At 43.4% G+C, this 13,992-nt stretch overlaps 1 protein-coding gene across 1 annotated transcript in view; it reads left to right on the top strand.

Moving 5' to 3' along the window:
- Positions 1-13,992, top strand: part of Esrrg (estrogen related receptor gamma) — a 541,176-nt gene that overhangs the window by 114,886 nt on the left and 412,298 nt on the right. The window lies entirely within an intron of this gene.

Below are 13,992 nucleotides of genomic sequence, written 5' to 3' on the forward strand. Positions count from 1 at the left end.
AATTGTATATATTTATTATTTCAAGACTTACAGAATTCTAAGGTTTTATTTTTAAAAATTGTTCCTTGACTGAAAGCCTGTGACAAAGGCATCGTCCCCAGCCTCTCTCACTGTGCAGTTTTATGATGGCTCATGAAAGACTTGGGGATTTTCCTGTTATCCACGACTCTCTTGAAGCTGATTTTCTTGAGGACACAACTGAGTAGTCAAGGAATAGCAAAGGTAAGGCTGGGGTGGCCTGTTTTGGCTTATGTTCTAGAGGATGCAGTTCATCATGGCCAAAAAGTCATGGCAACTGAAGTGAGAGGCTGCTGGTTGTACCGCAACCACTCAGGAAGCAGGAGATGAACAGGAAGTTAAGGTGAACCTCAAGGCCCACCCACAGTGGACCACTTCCTCCAGCAAGGCTCTGCCTCCTGGAGGTTTACAGTCTTCTCAAAGGGCCCCAACAAGTGGGGATCAAGGGGTCAAGGCATCTGAGCCTGTGGAGAACATTTCACTTGCAGACCATACATAATGTGTGGTGACTTTCAGCATAACATCATAGCCAATCATTTCTCAAGACTTATGGAGAGACTCGAAGTTCAGTTGAATCCAGCTCCAGGTGCTAAGGACGTAGAATCAGATGAATCCCCCATTCCCACATGCTGAAGCAGACACACAGAGGTCATAGCCACGTGTACACAATAACCTTGTTGATCCCAGGCATGAGTTTTCTGTACCTCTAAAGCCTCGTGGCATCGCTAGAGTATGGTTCATGATCTTTGACAAATTTTATATAAGATCCTTTTGTTTACACATGCTCAGATTCAGTCACAATGAGCTTTTGGGTGTTATCTGTTGAAAACAACACAATTCAATCTGCTTTTGTTTCTCTTGAAAGAGCCAGGTTTAATCACCTTAAATTAGGTATCAAGAGTTGGAATAGGACCTAAGAAATGGCTCAGGGATTAAAAGCACTTGCTGATCTTGCAAAGGACCTGGGTTTCATTTTCAGGACCTACATGGAAGCTGAGAACAATCTATCACTCCAATTTCAGGGGATCTGATGCCCTCTTTTGGTCTTATAAAAACATGCAGACAAAACACTCATACACAGAGTCAAAATGAATAAATCTTTTAAAGAAAGTACTGTGAATAAAGGTGCTATGTCTCGGGTGTACAGTGAAGCTGAGCAAACTTGACTCTGCTGGCTCTAGTTCAGATACAGTTGGGCATCATCACAGAGCATTCTGGAGAATGGTCACTAAGAATATGTGAATGTATTTCAGGTGGAATGGGGCTACATTGTAGTTTCAAATCCATTTCATTGTGCCAAGAAATTACTGAAGCATTTAAAAAATACCATGGAGTTTTGCAGTTAAAACACGGGTGAAAATAGTGTAGTTTATTTCCCTCAGTTTGTAAAGTTTGTAAAGATTTGTATTTGTTTATTTTGTATTTGCTGTGGGTATGGTGGTGGGCGTTTCTGCCACAGCATGTGTGTGGGAGTCAGATGATGGCTCCTGGGAGTGAGCTCTCCAGTTTTACCCCTTGGGATGTAGGGGTGAAACTCAGGTCTTTAGGCTTGTACCGTGAGGGACTTACTTGCTGAGGCATCCTATCAGCCCTTGTCTCATTTAAAACATGGTGAAGTAAGGTGTCCTGATGCAATAAACTAACAAAATGAGGTGACCATGAGCTGATATCCTGATAGCAAGGGATAATAGTTCGCGTGCTCTCTCTCTCTCTCTCTCTTTCCCCCCCTCTCCTCACCCTCCCTCTCTCCCAACTGAGAAATAGAAAGGACAATGGGGTCCATAGACAATCTAAAGAAATGCTTGTACAACATAGCATCTGGCTTGTTTTCAGTTATGTAGGCTATTTGATAATTTTCACTGTCTTCCAAATGAATTAAATGATAGTGAATCTTTGTGTGTGCGTGTGTGTGTTTGCCGCATGTGTGCATGTACCCTCAGAGGCACAAAGAGGGCATTGGATCCCCTGCAGCTGTGTGACTTGCCTGATGTGAGTGCTAAAAGTGAACTCGGGTCCTCTGGAGGAACAGTAAGTATTCTTAACTGCTGAGTCATCTCTCCACCCTCAAAATGTGTTGGGTGTTTCAAAATAATATGTGAGGATATTTGAGCTAACTTTTACACGATTTTAAGGTCTATTTACGTCCTTCCTGTCTGGTAAGTGCTGTGTAGCCTGCAGGGCTCTGTGATTTACGATGACATCACGTCCTTTTGGAGATAACAGTGTTATGTCAATGAACCTGAAGTGGTGATGTCAAAAAGGCACCGGAATAATTACGGGTCTGAAGGACTGCGCTTTAGTTCAAAGTGAAGCCAACTGGGTCAAGAGGGAGGTTTGTGTCCAGGTAGAGGGGCCAGGGAAGAAGAAAGTAGAATTTTACCCTAAGCATTTTCCTACCAGGGTTTGGGAAGTGGAAAAAAATTAATGGAGGGGTGAAAGGAAAAAAAAAAGCTAGCAAGGCTTTAAACTTGGCACTATTGCATTCCCGAGAAAGGCTTTGGAAAACGGGGCGGGGGATGGGGTGGGGTGAAGGGCGGGGGAGGGGGACATAAATGGCAGCAGCTGCAGCCATGCAGAGGCAACTGCTCAGCATATGTAAGCGCAGTTGGAAAATCATGGTCTTGCAGAGAATGCTCGAAATTGGTCCCTAATGGCCTTGGTTTTTGTCATATGGTCTTGATTATAAGGCTAAAATTGCATTGCCATGCCTTTAGTGTGAATGAGATGGATGGATAATTACTGCGTGCGCTGAATACCTTTCTGCAAGGGGAGCTAGGACATCCTCTGGCCACAGGAGCTACCCGTTCCCCACTATCTGTCAGAAAAGCTCTAAGGGGCCAATTCATCACCATCCTGGTGGGGAGTAATGGGATTGGGCCTTCTTTCCTTGAGGGTCCCTGTTTCCCCGTGTATATGCATATGCAAATTGTACGTACACGGAAGTGGCCAATGGGAGCGCCGTGAGGTAGTATGTAAAATAGCAGGGGGCGTTACTGAAGATGAAAGGTCTGGACCGGAAGCTAGCTCTCTAGAAAGTATCCCACTCTGTTGTCTGTGGGCTTCGACTGCTATATGGAGGCAGAGAGGAAGATCCTGTGGTTCCCTTTGAGATGGCGCAGGAGTTTAAAATTATCAACAACAGGCGCCGTCAAAGAAATAAGAGATGGCTACGGGCCAGTGATTTCAGATAAGGAGAAGAAAATGGGCCGGGGAGACGGTTCGGTGTTCAGGAGCCCTGGCTGTGTAGAAGGCCTCGTGTTGCTCTCCAGCATCTACATGGTATTCACTGCTTCCTACAGCCTGCGATTACAGTGCCAGGAGATGCCACACCCTCTTCTGGACTCCACAGGTACCAGGCGTGGTATGGTGCACACACAAACACACATAATACATGCAGGCCTTCACACATGCACATAAAATAAAAATAAGTACATCATAAAAGAGAGAGAGAAGCAGATTTTCTGTTTGTGAGTGTCGCTTTCAACAGACTTTGCTCCTCCAGGAGCCTCTGAAGGGGACACAGTGATACAAACAGAATGCCAGCTGCTGCTGCTGCTGCTGCTGCTGCTGGGGATCCATTTCGTGGCCTTCTAAAAGTGGCTTTCCCCATCTCTGCTGGTGTGAGCCTCAGGAGAGGGCCATGTGAGGATTAAGAACAAACCTAGTGCTTTGCCCTAGGTGAGGGGCCTGCCCTGGGATCACAGACTGTGAGCGCTCTCCTCCTTTATTATGGGACATTTATGATGGCCCTGCCTGCAGGGAGGTGGCTTCCTTTTTGTCACCTATCTCTTTGTAGAGTATGCACAGTTGGCTGGGGGGACGGGGTACAGTATTACCCGGAACGTGGAGGCCAGGACCACAGGGTGAAGCATGAGTCTATCTGAGAATAGACATGGATCTGAGAGCGTCTGCATCAGTAAGCTCTGTGGCTACGGTATGTAATTTTCCGAGCCCCACGTGGGTGTTGGAATTGTAGTTCTACACATTGATTGGTCAGGGTTGCCGGTGACGTAGATGTTATGCTAGTCTTCTTTTGATGCAGTGCCGTAATTAAGATGAAGAGTAGCCAAAACACCCAGCTGAGATGGCCTGCCAACTGGAGTCTGTGCTCCAGGACCAACCTACACGGTAGAAGGAGAGAAGTGAAAGTTAGTTTGTCCTCTGCCCTCCACGCGCATGGCAGGATATCTACTCCCATCTTAAATAAATAACAGAGTAATAAAGAAAGTTAAATATGAAAAAAGAAATTAAAAATGGATGTTTCTTTGTAAATTAAAGGGGGTATAAAGAACAGAGCACTATCTATGTATAAGTGCTCATGTGTGTATGCATGTATATGTGACTGCATGTATATATACATTATGTGAACACACATGCCTATACGTGCACATATATATACATACATGATATGCGCACATATCTGTGTCTATTATGTATATACATGTATATGCGAATATGTAGGTACATACACATACATGCACATGTATATGCACATATATGTATTATGCATGCATATGCATGTGTGTGAACACATATGCCTATGTGTGTACACACATAACACACGTTTATGCACATGTATCTGTGTATATATATGTGTACGTGTGCATTTATATATGCATGTGTATACTATCTACACACAATGCATGTGAGTATGCATGTGTGCACATGTGTACATGTATACAAATATGTAAATGCACGTATATATGGATTAATTTATATGTGGCATGTGTGTATAGAAATGCACATATACATGCATGTGTATATACATGTGTATGCATGTATATGTGAGTGTATATATGCATATGTGTATTTCTGTGCAAAGGGTTCATCAGACTTTAGTAACAGTTGATCTGGCATACTTAATACAAGCTTTTATTTTGTCATATCTACATAGTTGCACCCCTTATTATCCTGTATAGTAGTTAAATCCGGGATTCTGGGGCAATAAAACATGAGGGTTATACTATCTTGGTGCTGTTTTTAGCTTTCATTGCTATCGAAAGCCGCCAAATTAGTAGCATTTTGTGATTCCCGATTTAGCTCCCTTAATAAGAAGCAGAGCTAAAAGCAGCCGACCAAGCAGCTGAAGACTCATCACAAGCCAGTAAGATCAATAAGCTAAAAAAAAAGTAGGAAAAGTTTTTGAGTGACAGCTTAAAAATGGAAAATTTAAATATATACCACTGCCTTCTGCTCCATTGTGCAATGCATAAAGCCCCTTTTGGCTGTGTGTTCTGTGTGTTTCTGAGCAGTCAGGAAGGTGATTTATTCGGATCTCCAGATTTGCGTTTATATTCCATGCTGTAAACTATGCTCAGAGCTATATATTTGCAGGCAGGTGTTAATACCAGGAGGCTTACCTAGGTCTAGCATTGCTGGTATTGTTCAAAGTGTAGTTCATTGGGCTTTAAATGGGAGCATCAGTATTGACACTTGCTGTATTATCTAAGTTCCCGAATAACTTGCATAGATGTCTTTGATCTGCAGCACAGGAAATGCTCCGTATGCACAGACCCAGGCACGGGGTCCATTCAAGGGCTCCAATAGGAGGAATTCATAACTCTGTTTTAAACAGTCTCATTTCCCATCACCCACTGACTTTAACCTTGATTCCACGGTCAGTGTCCTGAGAAAGTCTGCTTCCGATCTTTCATCACATGAAGATTCCACACATTAAAAAGACACAGATAAGAGGCTGGAGAGATGGCTCGGCAGTTGAGAGCACAGGCTGCTCTTCCTGAGAACTTGGGTTCCGTTCTCAGCATCCACATGGAGGCTCACCACTCTCTGTAAGCCCAGTTCCATGGGATCCTCTGCCCTCTTCTGGTGTCTATGAACACTGCATGAATTTGGTGTACAGATACATATCAAGGCAAGCCACCCAGACACATAAAATAAAAACAAACATATCTAAGAAATACTTATGTGAGAGAAATAAAGATTGTACATGTTAAAAACCTTTATGAGACAAGTGCAGAATTGAGGTGGATAACAGGAACACGTGGGAAATGTTTCTGCTTCCTGAAGTCGGAAGCTGTTCACATCCTCCCCTGATTTTAGCCCTAAGCACTTATTTTGTAGGCATTGGCTGTACTTTTCTTGGTTATACTAGTGTCTAATTTATGTAACATGATGAATATCTTCAATAATTGTGTAAAATAGTTCATGTTGCAAATAACAATTATTGCCCGGGATAATGGGGAGACAGGAAGTCACGTACACGTTTCATCTTCCGTGTTCAAGCCTTGGCTTCACGTTGGTGGGAAGTTTGTTGTTATTTATGGCTTCATCTAGCACTTTTATTTGAGGATTGATTCCTGCATGGTGGTTGGTGTTCCCCTACACAAGTAAACTTAATTTCTTTTGTTGAAAATCAAGACAGTATTTCAAGACTGTCTGAATTTCAGCAGACACGCTCTCCTTTATTAAAGGCCATAAACAATGAAAAGGCTTTCTTAAATTTTCCGTTAGAAATCAGAGGCAAAGCGACACGTAAATCATGAGGATGTTAATTTATGTAGGTATCCCTAATGTGATACCGTAAAGACTGATGACACATTCAGCCGAGGTCCTAGGTCATTAGCATAGGAAGCCAAGAGTCCTGTCTGCTGGGTCAGTCCTTCTTTTATCCACCCTCGGTAGTTGGGGACGAGCTTCATGCCAGACACGGTGCTGTACTCGGGTGACTCTATTTGTCCCTTGATATTCGTGGAGATTGAGAGCCCTATGGACACCCAGATCCCAGGATCCTCAGATGCTTTATAAAGTGGCATGCTATTGTCAGTGGGGTGCTTACATGTCAAATATGGTATGGATAAGGCAGGAGTAGTGTGTACTGTTAGAGAAAATGATAGGAAGTCTGTGCATGTCAGTACAGTTTTTTTCTGAGTGCTTTTGGTGTGAGATGGGTTGAATTCGGTTGTAAAACCCAGGGCACAAAGGGCTGATGCTAGAGTAATCACCATATATCTTCATCCTAAAGACACTGTCAGGTTGCATCAGTTTGGGGAGATCATTCTGATGTTATAAAAACGTTTACTTCCTCTGGAATAGACAAAGAACAATCAAATACATCATGTGTAGCCAAGTATATTTTCTTTTCTTTCTGTTTATTTATTAAATGTGCATTGGGGTTTTTATGTACATATGCCTGTGTAAGGATGCTGGATACCCAGGAAATGGAGTTATAGACAGTTGTGAGCTGCCATGCATCCACTGGGAATTGAACCCGGGTCCTGTGGAAAAACAACCAGCGTTCTTAACCTCTGAGCCATCTCCTCAGTGACCAAATATATTTACATTGCCTTGTGTCTTCTTTCTGTTTGTTATTGAATGTGGTGCAGAGTTGACTGGCAGTTGACAATCCCATGGGATTTTTTTTGCATATGTCACTAAAATATCTTAATCTTGGGAATTTATTGGGCAGTGACAAGAGGGGGACAAATCCAGATGACACGGAAGGACAGACAATGCCATAGGTTTTGTCAGAGACAAACTTAGGCACACCTGCTGGCAGAAAAGCTCAAACAAGGAACTGCCTCCATCCGATTGGCCTGTGGGCGAATTGATGTAGGAGCACCTGGCCCTCCATGGACAATGCCTCCCGGGCATGCAGGCCTGGGCGGGATGAGAAGCATAGCTGAAGGAGACAGTCTGCTGGTGACCAGCATCCCTCTGTGGTCTCTGCTTCAGCTCCTGCTGAGGCTGAGCCCCTGATAACCACCTAGACTGCCCCGAAGTATGACAAGGAGCTCAGAGTACTTTTAGCAATTCTGTTCTTCTCCCGCCCATCCCTGTAAAAGCCCGGGGACACAGTGGCAGGGGGGAGGCAGGGAGCCAGGGACCCGGGAAATCTAGGACGTTTTTCTTTTCGTTATTCTTTGTTGCCTCTTTTCTGAGTGCAAATACACAGCTTCGGTCTGAAAAGAAGCTCAAATCCTTATGCAAAGATCTTGTAAACAGACGCCCACTGGAGCCATCTGCTTTTCTAACACACACAACTGATTAAGCTCTGGAGCTATGATTGTAAAAATTTTAAGAACACAACAACCCCAAACACCTCCAAATAGATGCCTTCTGCAAGTTTATAAGGGGAAACATACGATGTCTTACATAGTAAATAACATGGAAAGGTTGAGGCACGCTTTGCCGTTTCCTTCTCTCCCTCCCCATCACTTCCTTCTTCCCCCCTGCCCCTTCCCCATTCTTCTCCTTTTCCTCCGCCCGCTTTTCCCCCTCTATTATGAGTGTTATAAAAATGTATGATTTATCCACTCAAAATATGCTATTGAGTCTACATTTTCAACAACCTGGAATGAGCCCTTATCTTTATATTCATTATTATTTTTGCCCTTGATAAAGAAATACATATGCTCAAATGTGTGTGTGTGTGTGTGTGTGTGTGTGTGTGTGTGCCCATGCACATGAGAGGGCGTCTTAGCTCCTCCTAGAATATATTAAAAGACCTGGGCTACTTGAAAATTATGAATTCATACTCCTTGTCCATAATGACTGAGGAAAGTCAGGGCAGGGGAAATTGAGTATGTTAAGAGCTCTTGTTTTAATTGTATAATAGCGATACTGCCTTTATAGTTAATTCCCTTGACAAGTTGTAGAGCATATGGTTTGGATCCCTCATCCTTTTCTAACATGGAAATGATTCTAAATTGGGGCATTTCAGTTAGACGACGTCATTGGAGGGGAAAAAGGACTAAGCATCAACCTGGACTACAGGGCTATGGAAATGACTCAGTGTCCTAGCTGGCCACTGTTGGCATGGACACTTACATGGAGAACCTCGAGTGAAAGAAAACCTGTGGATAAGGAAACAGTATTAGATCAGGACAACTGTTCCCACTTCCCCAGTCTTAACCAGTCCCCATCTGTAGCTCTGTCAGAGCAACTGACGGTAGGAAAGACAGTCACTCGGAAAAGTATTTAATTATGGCGATGGCTGTTCAGGTACCAAAGAGACCCGCCATGTGATGATCAGTTTGGTGGGCTCCTGCCATTCTATGTGGCCCACACCATGTGGTCCAGAGGACCCCTTAGGCCCCTTGGTGCACTGGGCTTCAGTGTTGTTGCTTTTGCTGTGCGTGGAGTTTTCACGAATCCTGTGACATGCCCCCTCTGACACACTGAACATGTGCTTTCCTGCTGGAGTCCGGACCCCCGGTCCCGACGACATCTTACCACATTTCTCAAATTCAGCCCAGTGCTCAGCTCTCGGTTGGCTACCGGTACTGATGTTGTGGGCCTGGTCTCCACTGTCCAGGGATAGGGGCTTTGTAGGAGATCCCAACTGCTTTGCTTTAGTGGAGAGAGTTCTGTGGATGTCCTGGAGAGTCAGTTCTGTGCATGGGAAGCAGAATCAAACCTACGGGTAGTGCAAACCTGTGATGGATTGGTTCTGTTTACTTCCAAGTTAATGTGAGGTGGAAAACTTTGGAATATATTAAAATCAGAAACAACAGACTTAGGTGGTGCTCTATTGGAGAATGATATCATCTAGTTAAGTAACCCATAAGGAACTGTCCTGGTGTGTGGGGGGGGGTCTCTGAGTTTTTTTATGTAGGTGAAGAATAAGCTCTCGGGACTAACTTCCCTCAGAGCAGTTTGTTCAGTTTTCCTAACTCCTGTTTCCTTGCAAAAAAGAAAAAAAAATAGGGTGGTTCTTGATCAGACCAAGTATCAAAATCAGGGTCCTAATATAAAGTCCACTAATTGAATTTTATCCACCAGGCTGAGATCTAGCAGCCATGGACGACTCAGAACACTGGCTCGCTCGCTCTTTCTTTCTTTCTTTCTTTCTTTCTTTCTTTCTTTCTTTCTTTCTTCTTTTATTTTTTTTACCTTCTTTAGGTTGGTAGTCTAAAGTCATTTTTTAAGCGTGAGTGATGCAATTTCTTGTATCTTTCATTTAAAATGCTACTTGGTAAACAGCGGTGGAGATTAGTGTATTTGTAATTTAAATGAAGACCATACATCACGCCAGAGTCTGCTAAGAAAGGAGAAGTTTAGGGAATGATTCATGCCCCCTCTCTGTGTGATCTACTGTAGAAAATAAGTAGGCGAGGAGTGGCAGAAAGAAAAGGTCTGTGGAACCAAACTATCTTTAGAAGTCACTCCCAACAGCTAAATCTTTGTTTTCTTCAAGCACATTAATAAATTCTTCCTAATTCATTTTTTATTTTCTCTCGGGGTCTGCTTGGAGATTTGCTTCAACAAAGGAAGCATCATGTTACACCTTGTAAATAATTGATGCTTCTCAATCCAAGCCAGCTTCAAGGAAATTCTGAAAATAGGTACCAACTGAGCAGAGGCCTCCTTCCTTCCCACACTCCCTCCTTAGCACTCTCTGCTCTTAGTGTTTGTTTAATAAAACCGCACTCCCCACCCCCTTTCTACCTCCTGATGAAGCTGAGAATGCTACCTGCCACAAGGCTTGGGGCATTGCCTGGTACTTGGCGTCTCTCCTTGGATTCACGTCATTCTGCTTTGTTAAAGATTACAGGGAGCTGTTTGCTGTACATGGAAGTAATAAAGAGCCCTTAATTAATCAGCAGAAATAATTAGCAAAAATGTTATGTCATCTTCAGCACCAGAGATGGCTGGTTGTGAATGTAAAAGGAAGAAAGATGGCCTTAAAAGTTGTTCCTAAGACTCTGAATTATGATTTTCACATGGATCACATGACCCTGAAGGATCACACAACCCTGAGGGATCACATGACCCTGAAGGATCACACCATCCTGAAGAATCACACCACCCTGAAAGCTGGGCCAGCAGTAACCTTGCCCATCTCTAGCAAGTTTTAGAAGGTTCCAAGAAAATGAGGTGATCTGTGTTTCCCTGAAGAGTGTGAAAAGATTTCCATCTTACCTCCCTGTGGGTATCCCTTGTGGTTGTCCAAGGCTTGGAAAAGCTTTTAGGCCACCGTGGTTGGTAGAACATTAAACTGTTCCACAGAGGTTCTGGCTTTTCTCCTCATGACTGTGTAAGCCAGATTGCCTTCCAGGGCTTTATTTCCATTGTTTGTAAAGGGGTTTCTCTAGGTTTGCTTTCTCTCTTTCATCTCCCTTCTGCCCCCACTGTTTCTCTCTGTCTCTGTGTTTCTCTCATACACAGAGACACACAAACACACAGGCCCCTGATAGTTAGCAATGCCCTTCTATTTTGTAGGACACAAGAAGCCATGCTTTATTTCACTTAGGGTGCTCGAAGGGTCCTAATCTGTTGGAATAGAAGGTAAATTTTCTATCCTGTTCCTTCTCATCATTTTTCTTAGTCATTTACTAAGTTTTCTTTTCTCCCTACATATTTTCCTTATTCCTTCCTGATTTCCTACAAGTCAGAGATAAAGTAGAAGAGGAATGTTTAGCAAAATGTTAGATGAGCATTTGGGATGAGTTATTAAAAAAATCACGAACTTTGAAAATACTCTGTCTTCATTAACAATAAAGCTTTTTCTATTATAAAATGTACCAAAGTCACTTGCCTATATTATAGAAATGGGGAGGGGGCAGATAATGAGAAGATTGATTCCAGAATGCTGAGTTTGAGCTCACTTACACTGAGGGGAATTTTCTGTTTTATCCATCATGGGATAAAGATGTATCTAAATAGATAGCTTATTACCCACTTTCAAACTAGCTTAGTTTGTGACCATTCTATTCTATCCCATTCTATTCTATTTTTCCCTTGTGAGAATGTTTCCTGGAAGACGCTGAAGTCCTTTTTGCTGTCTTCTTACCTAGCGAACAGTACTTCCTGTGTATATCCTGCATTTGCTACTATTGCCTCTTCCGATGGCCTTTATAGAACTACTCTCAAGTAGTTAAATCTGTTCAGATCAGCATGAACAAAACATGATATGACATGCAGGGAGCTGAGGCATTACTGCTGGCCTCTTCTGTCTCTCTCTGTGCTTGGTTTATATGCAGAGGGAACAGGGGAACTTGCGCTGTCTACTCGCTGGTCTTGGCAGTATGTGAACTGATGGCAAAAATGTTCTGCTCAAACTTTGGTACCTGTGTGGACGTCGGTTCGGTTCTAAGGCTACATGGTGTAGTGAGATAGATTTAACAGCGGTTTTCCCTAAGGAGAGGTGTGTTTTCTTTGACTATGATACTATGAGGTCAGGACTATGATGTACCCAATGGTTTCTCTCTTTCTTGGTAAGTCCATTTTCAGCACAGACTAGGGACTTAGTACCAGCTTTTGCCCTCTGGAGGTGAAGAGGTACTTCCCTTTCAGAGGAAGTGCTTGTAAATTGCAGAGGCTTCTGAAAGGGGTGGTTTAGGGTAAATGTGGAGATGGCACAAGAAATCCCATTGCGCTAGGGTCAGTGGCTTCGTGGCAGTTTACATTCAGATAGGATGTAAAAATATTCTGTGGGCTAGGGAGGCAGTCATGATGCTGACCCCCTAAGCCTCACACATCACGACCAGAGTGGACTGTCGCTCTCCATACGGTGAGGGGTGTGAAGGTGTTCCCTGTACAATGAACATCCAAGCCACAAATCTACCAGTGCTGGATCCTAGAATGACTTCTTTGTAGTCGGCTCATAATCCATCCTCAGTAGTTAACTAGATGTAAGCAATTTCCAGTTTATAAAACTGTGTGTTCCCATCTGTATTTTCTGTTTGCTTGAGATTCATGAAGCTAGGTGAGATGGAGTGTTGTGAGTGTTCTAGGTTACCCAAAGAAGTTCTCTCCCTCATGGATTTTGCCACTAATTTTTTCTTGTCCTTTTTGAGGTGTTAAGGTAGCATGCAGCTCTTGCTTGCCTTGAAATTTGCCACGTAGCCGAGGATGACCTTGAACTTCTGGTCCTCTTGCCTCCACCTTCTGAGTACTGGAATTACAGCCATGTCTCACCATGCCCAGTTTATGTGGCACTGAGAACGGAACCTAGCACTTCTTGTATGTTAGGCAAGCGCTTGACTTCATTGAGTTGCCTGCTAGCCTCTGTCACTGAAGTTCTGAAGGTTGTTTAGCTGGTCTTGTTGGTTTCACTTTTTTCAATGTATTATTCACTTTTTGCTAATAAGTTGTCCATCTTGATTAAGATCATCCCCCAAACCAGGATTTATTGGGGGGGGGACAACAGGACTTCATTTTATTAAGTAGCCATCATAGAAGGAATAGAAATTAATTTCACATGTTTTTCTATCCATCATCTTCTCTTACCCTGGGACTTTGGGTACATGGAATCCAAAAACTGGTTCCCACAGCCGTTTTTACATACATTCTGGTCACCATGCTTGCCTGACAAGTGTCTGTAGCCATGAGCCATCTCACCGGCCTGAGTAACACATTTTCAGTGTTACCTTGAGCACTGCAGTTCTGTTGGTCGCAACCGTGGTCACCGTGTTCAGACAGCAGCATGACTGCTCAGATCAGCACCTGCACCACGTTCCCTCTGTTCCTCGGTTTCTCTAAAGACACAAATCCAAATCAACTTCCCCAGGCTTCTAACTCCGCAGTGCCATTTGGGTGGGGTCTTTCCTAATGTTCTTCTCCACTCCACAGATTACAGCTTTTCAGCAGGCCTCCTGTGCTCACAATCCCGCAAAATAAATAGGGGTAGTTTTTCACATTTGTGTTTTCCTGCCTCCTGGCTCATTCATAAGTGGGCTCTAGTTTTCTCTGCCAAGTAGCCTCCTTTCTTGACCCTACTCCCTGTCAAATTCCAACCTACACCGGACCCCTCCATCCCTCTTCTCTGGTCCTACAGGATCTTTGGCTCTCATTCTACCCAAAAATTTTCTTCAAAATGATACCTTCGTTTTCCAGTACACCAGTATTTATCAAAGCAAATAAACTATGTTTTCATCTGCATATTTTTCATAGCCTCAGAGCTTCACTCTTGGTCGTTTGTCATGTATTGTAATTTTAACTCCATCCTTGCCAAGTGGGTCTGGTTCAGTGGTTGTGCAGGATGGGGTGGGTAGAGGACTATGGACCTGAAGA

Source organism: Alexandromys fortis, unplaced genomic scaffold, assembly GCF_014885135.2.
Source record: "Alexandromys fortis isolate MF-2015 unplaced genomic scaffold, M_Fortis_MF-2015_v1.1 scaffold_62, whole genome shotgun sequence".
NCBI lineage: Eukaryota > Metazoa > Chordata > Mammalia > Rodentia > Cricetidae > Alexandromys > Alexandromys fortis.